The following is a 12648-nucleotide window of genomic DNA, read 5'->3' as shown; positions in this document are numbered from 1 at the left end:
CTGGCGGAAGACAGCTCTGCAGGAGCAGGGAAAGGCTGCAGCCTGTTGAAACAACTTTGCTCTTTTCCTATATTTCTGCAGACGTGTCCACAAGCAAAGACATGGCATTTAAGCTGATAGTTTGAGCAGAGGAGCTGTTCCCATACATCCCTGAGAAGTTGGCTTTGGCCAAGGGGATTTAATAAACCCAGGGCCACGGATGCCGGGGGCTGGAGCACACTGGGGTGTGTAATGGAAACACAGATATAATTAAGAGGCGGTTCATTTGCAATAATTATGCACTGGTTTGTTAATTCTTTCAAGATGCTAAACAGCCCTTCCCTGGGGCTGCGGTAATTGACTCTGTCATCTGCCTCGCACACTGCTGTCTAGAGAATTCTGCTTGGACAACCTGCTGACTCATTTTAACACACACTCACGCTCACTTTCTAAGCTCCCTAACAGACAGGTCTGAGCAGAAGTGCCAGGGTAGAGACTGCTTGGGAGGGGAGGGGAAGGAGAGAGGGCTGGGGAAGGACTCAGCTGGGAAGAAGTGCTGGCCTCAGGGAGAGGGATGGAAGGAGAAAGAGCAAGTGAGACGGCTGCCCATGGTGAAGTCACGGTGAGAGATAGACGGGCCCCTGCCGAGGAGCTGCAGGCAGTCTTCTGCTGCTGGTGCTAAGACATGTCTGAGTCTTTTGTGATACCAGGGACTATAGCCCTCCAGCTCCTCTGTCCATGGGATTTTCCAGGCAAGAATACTGCAGTGGGTTGCCATTGCTTTCTCCAGGGGATCTCCCCCACCCAGGATGCAACCTGCATCTCCTGCCTTGGCTGGTGGGTTCTTTGCCTCTGAGCCTCCAGGAAAGCCCCGTCCTGCTGATGTGTGTGTGCTCAGCCGTGTCTGACGCTTTTCGACCCATGGACCACCAGGCTTCTCTGACCAAGGGGTCTCCCAGGCAAGAATACTGGAGCGGCGTGCCATTTCCTACTCCAGGGGATCTTCCCATCCCAGGGAGGGAGCCCAGGGCTCCTGCACTGGTGGGTGGATTCTTTATCGTTGCACTGCCCGGGAAGCTCTGGGCATCCTGCTGATATCTGAAGATAAAAGGCCAGCAGGAGACCCCTGATTGGGTAGACGACAAAGCACCCACATTTTTCTCATTGTGGTCAAGGGTCACAAATGTCACAAGGGTGACATTTTCCAGAGTGACACTTGTGGAGAAGATCCTCAGTCTAGGGAGGGGCCAAAGGAAGGAGGGGCTGCCAGCCCATAATATGTCCTGTCAACCTCCCAGAAACCTCCGAGCTGGAGTCCATCTTGACTGAGGGATGCACGTGCAACCACGAGCCAGGGCTCTCTGTGTCGCGCCAGATGCGGGCACAAGCAGGATGAGCGGCCAGAGGGCACCCGGAAGCCCGCCCCGCGCATGCGATGTAAGCCGTCCTCACCGGGCGCAACTCGCCCCTCAAGCTCACCAGGGTGTTTCACGTGTACTCTGCTTCTAACAAACACTTCATCTGCTTCACAATCTTTGTCTCTTTGCTGATTTTTTTTCTTCATAGAAGACAGGGACTGAGGTCCTCTTTCAAGTTGGCATACCCCTTGCCCCTGCCCCCAGATCACTCAGGCCACCTAGATTCAAAACTGCTTTCATCGCTTTCCAGTTGTGTGACCTTGACCAAGCTCTTGGAGCCTCAGCTCTTTGTGAATGGGGACAAAAACCTTCATTTTGAATGAGCTGTCACAAGAATTTGAAACAACGTAATGGACAGTGCCTGGCGCTGTGAGGCTGTTTAATGAGCCCTGGCTCTTCCACGTGCAGAGAGACTGGGCTGAGCTCTGACACCACATCTGAGACAAAATCAGAAAAGCTGGCGCTGGTCCAGGGGAACCAGCACAGGCTCTGCCTGCTGCTCGAGGAACCTGCTGTGCGACCTCAGGCAAGGCCCTTGACCTCTCTGTACCTCGTTTCTCCTTTGGAAAGTTGGAGTTACACTTTCCTGGGAGGGTTGCCCGAGGATGAAATGGAACAACACCTGGCACATAATTGATCCTCAAAAAATGGTGGGTCCAGGACCTTGTCCACCTTCAAGACGGGCTTCCCTTGAAAGCCTGATCTCCGGGCACACGTGGCCAGGCAGCAGCTTCCTGTGGATTTCACAGGGACTGAAACTAGCTTTATTCCCGGAGGAGCCCCAACCTATTCTGAAGGCTTAATCAGCTCCAGTGACTGCCCTTCCTGGGTCCGTCCAGACAGCTCCTGTCCTGGCTCAACCCATCTTGGAGGCCAGAAAAGGAGCAGAGCCTCAGTCAGGAGCCGCCCTCTAGGCACTGGGAGAAAGGGTTTATGTGTTGGTCGCTCATTCGTGTCCGATTCTTTGCAACCTATGGACTGTAGCCCGCCAGGGTCCTCTGTCCATGGGATTCTCCAGGCACAAATACTGGAGTGGGTCGCCATTGCCTTCTCCAGGGGATCTTCCCAACCCAGGGATCGAACCTGGGTCTCCTGCATTCTGGGCAGATTCTTTACCATCTGAGCCACGAGGTAAGCCCAGGAGTAGGGGAGACTTCCCCAAGTGTGCCCCCTTCCAGCCACCTGGATGGCAGCCAGGGGCATGGAGAACACCTCTCATTTCACCAGTCCATACCAACCCCAGCTGCCGTTTCACATGCTGCCCTCATGATGGAGAGAGGGGCAGTGTAGTGGTGGGGGCCACCGTCCAGCTTCCTGTCCCAGAAGCTGGGACAAAGGACAGGAATTAGCTTCCGGATCTATCACAGTGAGCATCGGTACCTTCCCAGCCCCGTCACCCTGACTCCACAACGCCCCATCATCTTTCTACAACACAAACGTCACCATCCACTCACAAAAAAAGCAGCAGCTTCCACTGAGCCCCAGGGCAAAGCCCACGGCCAAACATGCTCACAAGGTCCTTCGTACTGTGACCTCTGCCGACCGCCTCGGGTTCATTCACCCTGCTCCCTGCCCCTCCTCCTGACATCCTTCCCCGGACTCCGTGCACAAATGGCTCTGCGAGCAGACTGTGGTTCTGCACCTCCGCGTCTGCACCTGCTCTCCCGTCTCCCTGGAGCGCCCACCCTCAAACTCCGCCTGGAACATGCCTCCGAGCCCCTCTGCACGGAACAGACATCAGCTCCCCGCGTGACACTTTCCTCCACCTGCTGAGCCCGCCACTGCCTCTGTGCCTCCCTTATGCCTTGTCAACACCCATTCTTTCCTTCTCTCTCCCTCTCTCTCTCTTGAGCCCCTGCCTGTAGGATGTTCCAGGCACCGAGCAAGACCCTGAGCTCAGAGGACAGGGAAGGGCAGCTACTGTGCCATTAGCCTCGGGTAGCTGTGAAGTCACCGTCCGGCTGCTCGAGTCTAACTGAAATGACAGGCTCACCAAAAAGTCACAGGGGCACATGGTGGTGATGGAAAAGCGCAGGGGGCTGAGCAATCCTGGGAAGAGGGTTGCAGTCTAGTCTGTGCGCTGAGTCGCTTCAGCGGTGTCTGACTCTGTGTGGTCCTATGGACCATAGCCTAGCAGGTGCCTCTGTGCATGGGATTCTCCAGGCAAGAATGCTGGAGTGGGTTACCATGCCCTCCTCCAGGGATCTTCCCAACCCAGCGATCGAACCAGCATCTTTTATATCTCAGGCATTGACAGACAGGTTCTTTACCACTAGCGCCACCTGGGAAGCCCCTCAACCTAGTCTGGGGAACAGCGAACCCCCTCCCCGGCCCCGAGAATGTGCTGTTTAAACTAGGGTGTACAGTATGAATAAGCACTGGTCAGAGAAAGAGGAGAACCACCAGAGAGAGCAGATAAAGACCTCGCAGAGAAGATATGCCAGGGTGGACTCCACGCTCTGAGGCCATCCCCTCCTTCTCCCCATGCCTGCCCTGCCCCACAAGGAAGTCTTCGGGGACCGAGAGTCCCAAAGTCACTGTGACATATCCATTCCACCCCGCTCCAGCCAGACTTTAATCAGCCGTCCTGACCTGCTGACAGTGGCCTGGCTTCCGGCCAGTACCCATCAGTCGGGCAGTGGGTACGTCTGTGGAGCCAGCAGGATGTGGTACCTCCTCCACCCACTGTCTACCTTTCTTCCCGGCTATATGTTGCTCCTTAGCATTTATCACACTCTGGGGTACATCTGTTGATTAATTATTATCTTTAATTAATAATTGAAGTCTATGCTTCCTACCCCTAAACCCAGAAGGTAAGTTCAGGATTCTCATCACTTTGTCCTCCGCTGTATTTCAGCATTTGGAAGATGGACTGCAGCGCGCCAGGCTCCTCTGTCCCTGGGATTCTCCAGGCAAGAATGCTGGAGTGGGCTGCCATGCCCTCCTCCAGGGGATCTTCCTGACCCAGGGATGGAACCCGGGTCTCCTGCATTGGCAGGCGGGTTCTTTACCACTGAGCCCCTTGGGGAGCCCAGTAGCCATCCTGGGACCGGGTAACACACATCTATTGAACTGAGTTCTGCTTTGAATGAGTGGAGAGAGTGTCCCCAAAAATCGTCCATAAACATTTGGATCTAGGCAGCGCCTCGGGGATCTTGAGTGAAAGTCGATTCACAGTCCCATCGTGTGCCCAGTACTGTGCTTGTGGTCAGAGGAGAAAGTTCCTGTTCACAGCAGAGGGACAGGCGGGCCTGACCACCAGTGGGGGCTCGAGGGGAGCTAAAGCTTCGTAACCCACGTCTCCCTCCCGTGGATGAGTCTGCGTAATCAGTGCAGGCACAAAGCCTTAATGAAATAAACAGTGTCGCCAGTATTTTAAAAACGGACTTGGGGAAGTGATGCGTGGCGTGCTGCGCTGGGAGCTCATCGCAGCCTGGGTGGCGGCTGAGCGAGATAGGGTTTGTCGCCAAAATTTTCAAAGCAATTAGATGCATGTCATGGAATCAGATAAACAGACGGAGGTTCACAAAAATCGAATAAACTTGGAATCACCACAAATAACGACCACCCCCCACACATACACAAACACACACAAAAAACACACACAAGCACACACACACAAACACACACACAAACACACACACAAACACACACACAAACACACACAAACACACACGTGTGTGCACACATGCATACGCACAGACATGCACACTCACACGCACGTGCACACACGCACACACGCATGCACGCATGCACGCTCGCCTCTTGGCTGCTACGCTTGCTGAACTCTGAATTATTCAGCAAGGAAAGGGATGGGACCATGTGCTGTGGTGTCACTCAGTTCAGTTCAGCTTAGCTCAGTCGCTCAGTCGTGTCTGACTCTTTGCGACCCCATGAATCGCAGCACGCCAGGCCTTCCTGTCCATCACCAACTCCCGGAGTTCACTCAGACTTAACATCCATCGAGTCCGTGATGCCATCCAGCCATCTCATCCTCTGTCGTCCCCTTCTCCTCCTGCCCCCAATCCCTCCCAGCATCAGAGTCTTTTCCAATGAGTCAGCTCTTCGCATGAGGTGGCCAAAGTACTGGAATTTCAGCTTTAGCATCATTCCCTCCAAAGAAATCCCAGGGCTGATCCCCTTCAGAATGGACTGGTTGGATCTCCTTGCAGTCCAAGGGACTCTCAAGAGTCTTCTCCAACACCACAGTTCAAAAGCATCAATTCTTTGGCGCTCAGCTCTCTTCACAGTCCACCTCGCACATCCATACATGACCACAGGAGAAACCATAGCCTTGACTAGACGGACCTTTGTTGGCAAAGTAATGTCTCTGCTTTTCAATATGCTGTCGAGGTTGGTCATAACTTTCCTTCCAAGGAGTAAGCGTCTTTTAATTTCATGGGAAGTGTTCATAGTTAACTCGAGGTTTCCTGAAGCTGCTCGCAAGGTCTAACTCAGTTCCAAAGGGAAGGCAGAAATGCCCCCTCCACCCTCCCTACCGCTCTTCCGAAAGGTTCTCTGAAACAAGCACCTTCTCACAGCTCCGTTGGTTCCTGCCGGGCGGCCTCACTGCACTTCCATGAACAAAGGCACAGGCTCCCACACTGCAGCTCCCACGTTTCAATTTACTCTTCATTCACATCGAGAGGCAGTCCAAGGAGAACATGTAAATGCCATGTGAGTCGGGGGGGCTTTCTGACTCTAGACTCCTCAGTCCATCTTCCTCTGTCAATTTCCCTCCCCGGCTCCCCCGGAGTGAGCTCATTCTGGGCTCACAGACCCTTGCTTCCCCTCCAGTGGAGCCAAGGGTCGTCAGACGGATGACGCCCCCATCGAGCCGCAGTGCCCAGGCTCCGTTTCCGTTGCCAGGTGCTTGCTTTCTAGCAGGGAGTCTCTTTCAGGGAAGGCGAGACAGAAGGCTAACGCGGGGCCAGTGTCTCTGAGGAGACAGCACGTTGGCCTGTGCTCGTTTAATGATCACAGGAACCCCCTAGTGTGGACAAAACTCGATCCTCGCTTTACAAACAGGGAAACTCAGGCTCAGAGGAGTGAACCCTGAAACTGGGATTCAAACGTGGGGGTGCATTCTGTCTAACACCTGAATCCATCCTTTCTCATCCACCAGGCAGCCTCTGAGGACTTGGTCCTCGCCCAGCCTGCCTTTCTGAGGTTGGCAGAGCGCAGATAAGAATCCTCTCCCAGGAATTCAACAGCAGATACAACTGTACTAGTGGCCAGACACATGAGTTTAGGTACCACTGGAAAATGACTATGCCTGCATTTTGTATTTAATACAGCAGTTTTATCAAAAAGTGTACGAAATGAATAAACCTATTTTAAGCCACCGAGATGAATCATCCACTGTAAGCTGAACACATAAATGTATAAACATTATGAAACGTTGAGCACTACAATAAGTACAGAAAATACAAGGGTACATGCTACACATTTAATACAAATTATTAGCATATAAAATCCAACAAAGTGCTAGGAAAGTAACATATTCAACACTGAATAAAAATAAAAGGAAGCTTTAATAACTGGGAAATTTTAAAAAATATTATGATTCATTAAATGCAATCATTAAAAAATAAGTGTGTGTCAGTGACGTCACAGTTGATTCCCGAGCATTTTGTCATAAAAAGTTGTCAAGATGTTAAAGAAAAAAAACAAAACCCTACTCAGAGGAATGGAGAGGAGAGAGTTAGCTAATCCAGGTATTTTCCTTCTGACACTTTCATATTCAAGGAACTTTGAGATCCTTTGGAATAGCTGATTTCTTCACAGAGAGTATGATTTTTTTCCTGATAGGAGCCTGGAGTTTTCTTTAAGGAAACTGCTGCCCGCTCACCTTCAAGCGCTCTCATGTTTTCATAAACGGTTGCAGAATCATTGGGTCCAGCTGTGGCTGCAGAAGTCCCCACCTCAGTTCCAATGTGGTCAAGTTCTCATCACACTTACACAGAGAACTTTCATTAGTGGCAGCTCTGAAACACACGCTTTGCCTTGTCAAATACATGTTATTTTTTCCTTCTCTTGAGGTTAATGGAGATGAGAAAGACATTTTCTAAACAGGTGATCTTTTGTTCAATTAAAACTCTCAAGGAAGCATAAAGCTCTCTTGAAATCTCAAGATGTAAATGATTCAGCTTCAGATTTCTTAAAATACCAAAATAACAGTATTACCTTTTTTAAAGGCAGTATCTTGGTACTTAAAAATAGCATAGTATACCGGAATACAAAAAAAAAAAAAAAAACTGCATTCATTAGCCCAGTTGCTAGGAAACCTGTGAGCAAGCCGAAAGTTAAGGTATAGATAGGTAAAAGGGTATTTCTTCAAGCAAAATGGGAAAAACCAGAATTAATTTTAGCAACAATGGGTAACAGAGAATGCAAGATGATACTTAATTGTATTGAGGGGTGTGTATTCCTTTAGAACATGCTCTTAATTACACCCTCCACTGAGTAAGTATAAATACTAATCATTAGAAATAATTAGACACGCTTGCTATTCTTCTAAATATTATCTTTATTTTCAAAGAGCACATTGATATTTTCATTCTCCATGGTTAAATAAAGACTCTGTGATTGGATCCATTGCACAGTAAAGGCACCAACAGACAGAGGAACCAACAACTGGAACTGCAAGTATTTTCCCACGTGCATCTTGACCTATAACACGTGACAAGTAAGAGGAGCCAGTTCTTGACAGAGAGGGGAAGGCTGAAAATGCTTTTGACAAATTAATCAGAGTTCTGCTTCTTGCTGAGTAACCTCCTACTGAACTGACTCTCCCACAAGTAACAGCAACAAACTCAGGGGGCAGAGGGAACCACTACGTGAAGGCACGGGAAAGTCAGCCAAAGCACGTGGACTTCCCAGAGGCATGGCCCTGGGAGAAGGAAATGGCAGGGGGCAGCTTTCCCGACTTTTTACGCTTCCTTAGCCTCAGGTCAGGGCACAGTCAGTGCTACACGGGAAGCTAAAACTCTGATGGAAAACCCGCAATCTTTCCGGCCTGAATAACTGGAAGACAGAGTTCGCAGCAACTGCAGCCGCAAGTGAGGGACGTGGGGAATCCTAAAAGGGAGAGACACAGAGAGGAGAGGCTCCAAAAGTCTGTGTATAAACTTTGCCCAAATCTCGGGCTGCTTCCCTGGTGGCTCAGCTGGTAAAGAATCCACCTGCTATGCAGGAGACCCTGGTTCGATTCCTGGGTCATGAAGATCCCCTGGAGAAGAGATAGGCTATCCACTCCAGTATTCTTGGGCTTCCCTGGTGGCTCAGCAGGTAAAGAATCCCCCTGCAATGTGGAAGACCGGTCTAACCCCTGAATAGCATGAGGAAGACTCCAAGAAGCCTAGATAAGGGTTAAAAAAAACACTAAATTAAGATATTACCCACCATTCAAGAGACAGATTTTATGATTTTATTTCAATCAAGTGAACTGCCTACAAAAAAAAAAAAATCCAAAAACCAAACACTCTTTAGAAATGTAAAACAATCTTAAGTTTTTACGGTATGATACGCACAATGTTTAAGATAAAAACAAAATTATTCATCATTCAAGGAAATGGGAAAATGTAGCTCATTCTCAAGAGCTACCATAACTGCCCAAAGATTTAAAGGAATACCTGATCATAATAAACATGATAGAAAACTTCAACAGGAAAAGAAGATGCAAAAAGAAACCAAATAGAAATTCTAGGTCTGAAAAGCACAGTATCTGAAGTAAAACGCAATGGGCAAGTGTAATGACAGAATGGAAATGACAGGAAAGCCTTGCTCACCTAGAATATAGGTCAACAGAAATGATCCAATCTGAAGAACAGATGGAAAAAAAAGATTTTTTCCAAAAGTCAATAAAACCTCTGAAACTTTCGAGGCAATATTAAGAGGTCTAAGAAGATTATTCAGGCTGCTTAGGAGCAGAAAATCTCGATCCAGGAGACTAGATCTCATGGCCACGTGGGCACAATCACTAAGATATTAATCACGGTCTGTGAAGGGGAAATAACAGATTCAAGAAATATTAAGAGGAAAGAAACATCAAGTCTTGGTAGTAAGTTAAATAAAGACATACAAAAGAATGAGAAATCTCAGATTTCAACCTAGAGTTATGAGACTATAAAAATACATGAATTAAAAAGAAGAATTATGACATTTTTAAAATAGGAAAACTCAAAAAACAAGTGAGCGCCAAGAGAATATATCTGCAACTAATTTTTCAGCTAATAATATATTACAGCCATATCATAGGCATATGTATATATATAAAGGACTAATCTCTTAACTATATGAAGAACTCTTAAATATAGAGGGGGGGAAAGACCAAAAATCTGTTGGAAAAATAGGCAACGGACATGAACAAAAGAGACAAACATAAGAAGATGTTCAACTTTATTCATAATAAGAGAAATGCAAATTAAAACTCCATGAGTTATTTCTCCCCTACCTAATTGGTAAATTTACATGTGCTTTTCCTCTTTGACCTGCCAAATCCCACTGTTAGGAATTTATTTGCAGACATATAACTCCATGAAAATGAAAAATATGCGCATGACTATTCATTGCAGCATTATTTGTGATAGCAAATATGAAAAATCATTTAAATTTAAATGATCATCCACGGGAGAGTAATTGAATAAAATATGGTACCACCACACTTAGAATAATAAGAAAGTGTTTAAAAAAAAGGAAAAAAGGAGAAGAGGAATCAGCCTTGACCTGATATGCAGTTATTTCTTGGATATATTGTCATGGTCAAGGGGAAAAAGCAAGGTACAAAACAGTAGTGTGGGGTGGGGGTGTGATGGTTTCATCAGAACAAAGCATGGGAAGAAAAATCCAGAAATTCATGAAAACTATTTGCCATAGTGTGTAGATGAGGATGGGGTCAAAGGTCGAGAAGGGAGGCATATCCTTTTGAGTATAACCTTTGATATAGTTTCGCTTTTGAACCATGTAAATTAAATAAAAAGAAATAGAAGCATGCAAACCCTAAAACTGAAAACAAGCAGAAACAACTCTATCTTACAGCAAATAAATAATGTAATCCACAGAGAAAATAATTGATTCAAGTAATTTTTAGATGCATATTCCAACTGGACACCCTCAGTGGATGGGACAAAAGGAACTGCAAGGAAACTCTGAGCTTGATTTAGTAGATTTGTGATAAAAGAACAGTAATTCTGAAAGTATTCTGTGCATTAATAGATTAAATGAGTAATATATTACATTTTTTTTTTTTGGAAATTAGGACTCTCACTATGGGAGAATGAAGATACAAATATGGAATGAGGAGAGGTGAGGAAAAATTGGCAGTATCACTATGAACTCATGATCTAAATACAAACGTGTCCTAGCTCTGCACTCAAAAGAGCTAGAAGTAATAACAAAAAAGCACACCCAGCATCAATCATTTCCCCTAGCATGCCCACGCTCCGCAACAAGAGAGGCCTCTGTGATGAGCAGCTGGAGAACCGCAACTAGAGGGAAGCCCCTGCTCGTTGCAACCAGAGAAAGCCCCTGCACAGCAATGCAGACCCAGCTCAGTCAAATAAATAAACAACTAAATAAATAAATACCATGCCTCTTCTAAAAGGGGAAATGACTGATTCTATTTCTGGGGGAACATTCTGTTGTGTAAGCAAGTAAGGAAGTTGCTCAAAACTGATGGAGATTTGTGAGAAGGCCAAAGAAGTCAGCTTGGAGGGGCTGCATCTGGCCAAATCTTGCAGGAAGTGCAGAGGCTCTGTAAGACCACAATGACACTAAAAATAGGAAACTTAAAGGTGAGGGGGAGACACAGGCAGACGGAGCCCTCCTTGACACAAGAATGCCAGATAATAGGGCTTCTCAGGTGGCGCTAGTGGTAAAGAACCCTGCTGGTTTCTTTGCAAGAGATGTAAGAGACATGGGTTCGATCTCTGAGTCAAGAAGATCCCCTGGAGGAGGGCTTGGCAACCCTCTCCATTATTCTTGCCTGGAGCATCCCATGGACAGAGGAGCCTAGCAGGCTATGGTCCATAGGACTGCACAGAGTTGGACACGACTAATGCAACTTAGCACGCATGCAATCACCAGATAACAAATGTAGGATGAAAGACAGAATGAGAGATTGTAACTGCCAATATCATAATGGATTTAGGCAAGGATCATCAGTGGATGTTAAAACCACTGAAAAAAGGCTGTTTGGAACAGAATTGTCAGCCTCAACTATTCCCTATAAAAGGAAAGAAGTCCCTTTACTAGCAGATATCACCTTGCACAGTGCTCAGAAGCAGCATTACCAATGATGGAGAGTAACTGACATGACGTGCCTCCCAGAGGGACCCAGTGGTAAGTGAAACACATCCCCTGTGTATGACATTTGCCAAAAAGATTTATTCTAGTCAGAAGGCAATAATTAAACAAATCCAAGTTAGTGAACACTCTAGGAGACAGCTGGCTGGTTCTTCAAAAATTGCCAGGGTTGGGCTTCCCTGGTGGTCCACTGCTCAGGATGCCATCTTCCAATCCAGGGTTCAGTCCCTGGTCAGGGGTCCACGGTCCCATGCACCGTGGTATGTGGCCAAAAAAAAAAAAAAAAATTAATGCCAGCGTCCTGTGGAGCAGAAAGAACAAAGTTGATGGAAAGGGGTTGTGGGGAACATTCTAGGGTAAAGATCTCTAAGAGACATGACAAGTGAATGTAATGAGGAACCCTTGACTGGATCAGAAAAGGAAAAAGTAGCTTCAAAGAACAATAAGAAGGTAATTGGAAACTCTGAATATGAATTTTACACTAGATAAAACAATTGTACCAATTATTAAGTGTTTGAGCATGATGACAGTATTGTAGATACGTAAGAGAATGTCCTAGTTCTTAGGAGATGCAGACTCCCAAGAGATGACGAATTATGATGTTCACGATCTAATTTCAAATGGTTTGTCCCAAGAGATGACGAATTATGATGTTCACAATCTAATTTCAAATGGTTTGGGGCGGGGGGGGAAATGTGGCAAAAAAATGAAAAATGTGGCAAAAAAAAAAGTGTCAAACGCCAATAATCGGTGAAGGGATAAGGTTGGCTGGTCATTGTATTATTCTTTTACCTTTTCTATAGATGTGAAAAGTTGGGGAAAGTGAAGAATTGGGCATGAAAATCCAGTTTACATGTGTGGATAAAGGGAGCCCTCTTTCAGCAATAGGTATGAACGTTGCTAGAATAACAACAGGTAAGTTGTTCATAGCTTTGTTGTGAAAAAC

Source organism: Ovis canadensis, chromosome 13 (genome assembly GCF_042477335.2).
Source record: "Ovis canadensis isolate MfBH-ARS-UI-01 breed Bighorn chromosome 13, ARS-UI_OviCan_v2, whole genome shotgun sequence".
NCBI classification, from domain to species: Eukaryota; Metazoa; Chordata; class Mammalia; order Artiodactyla; family Bovidae; genus Ovis; species Ovis canadensis.
Note: the sequence above shows the minus strand (reverse complement) of the source record.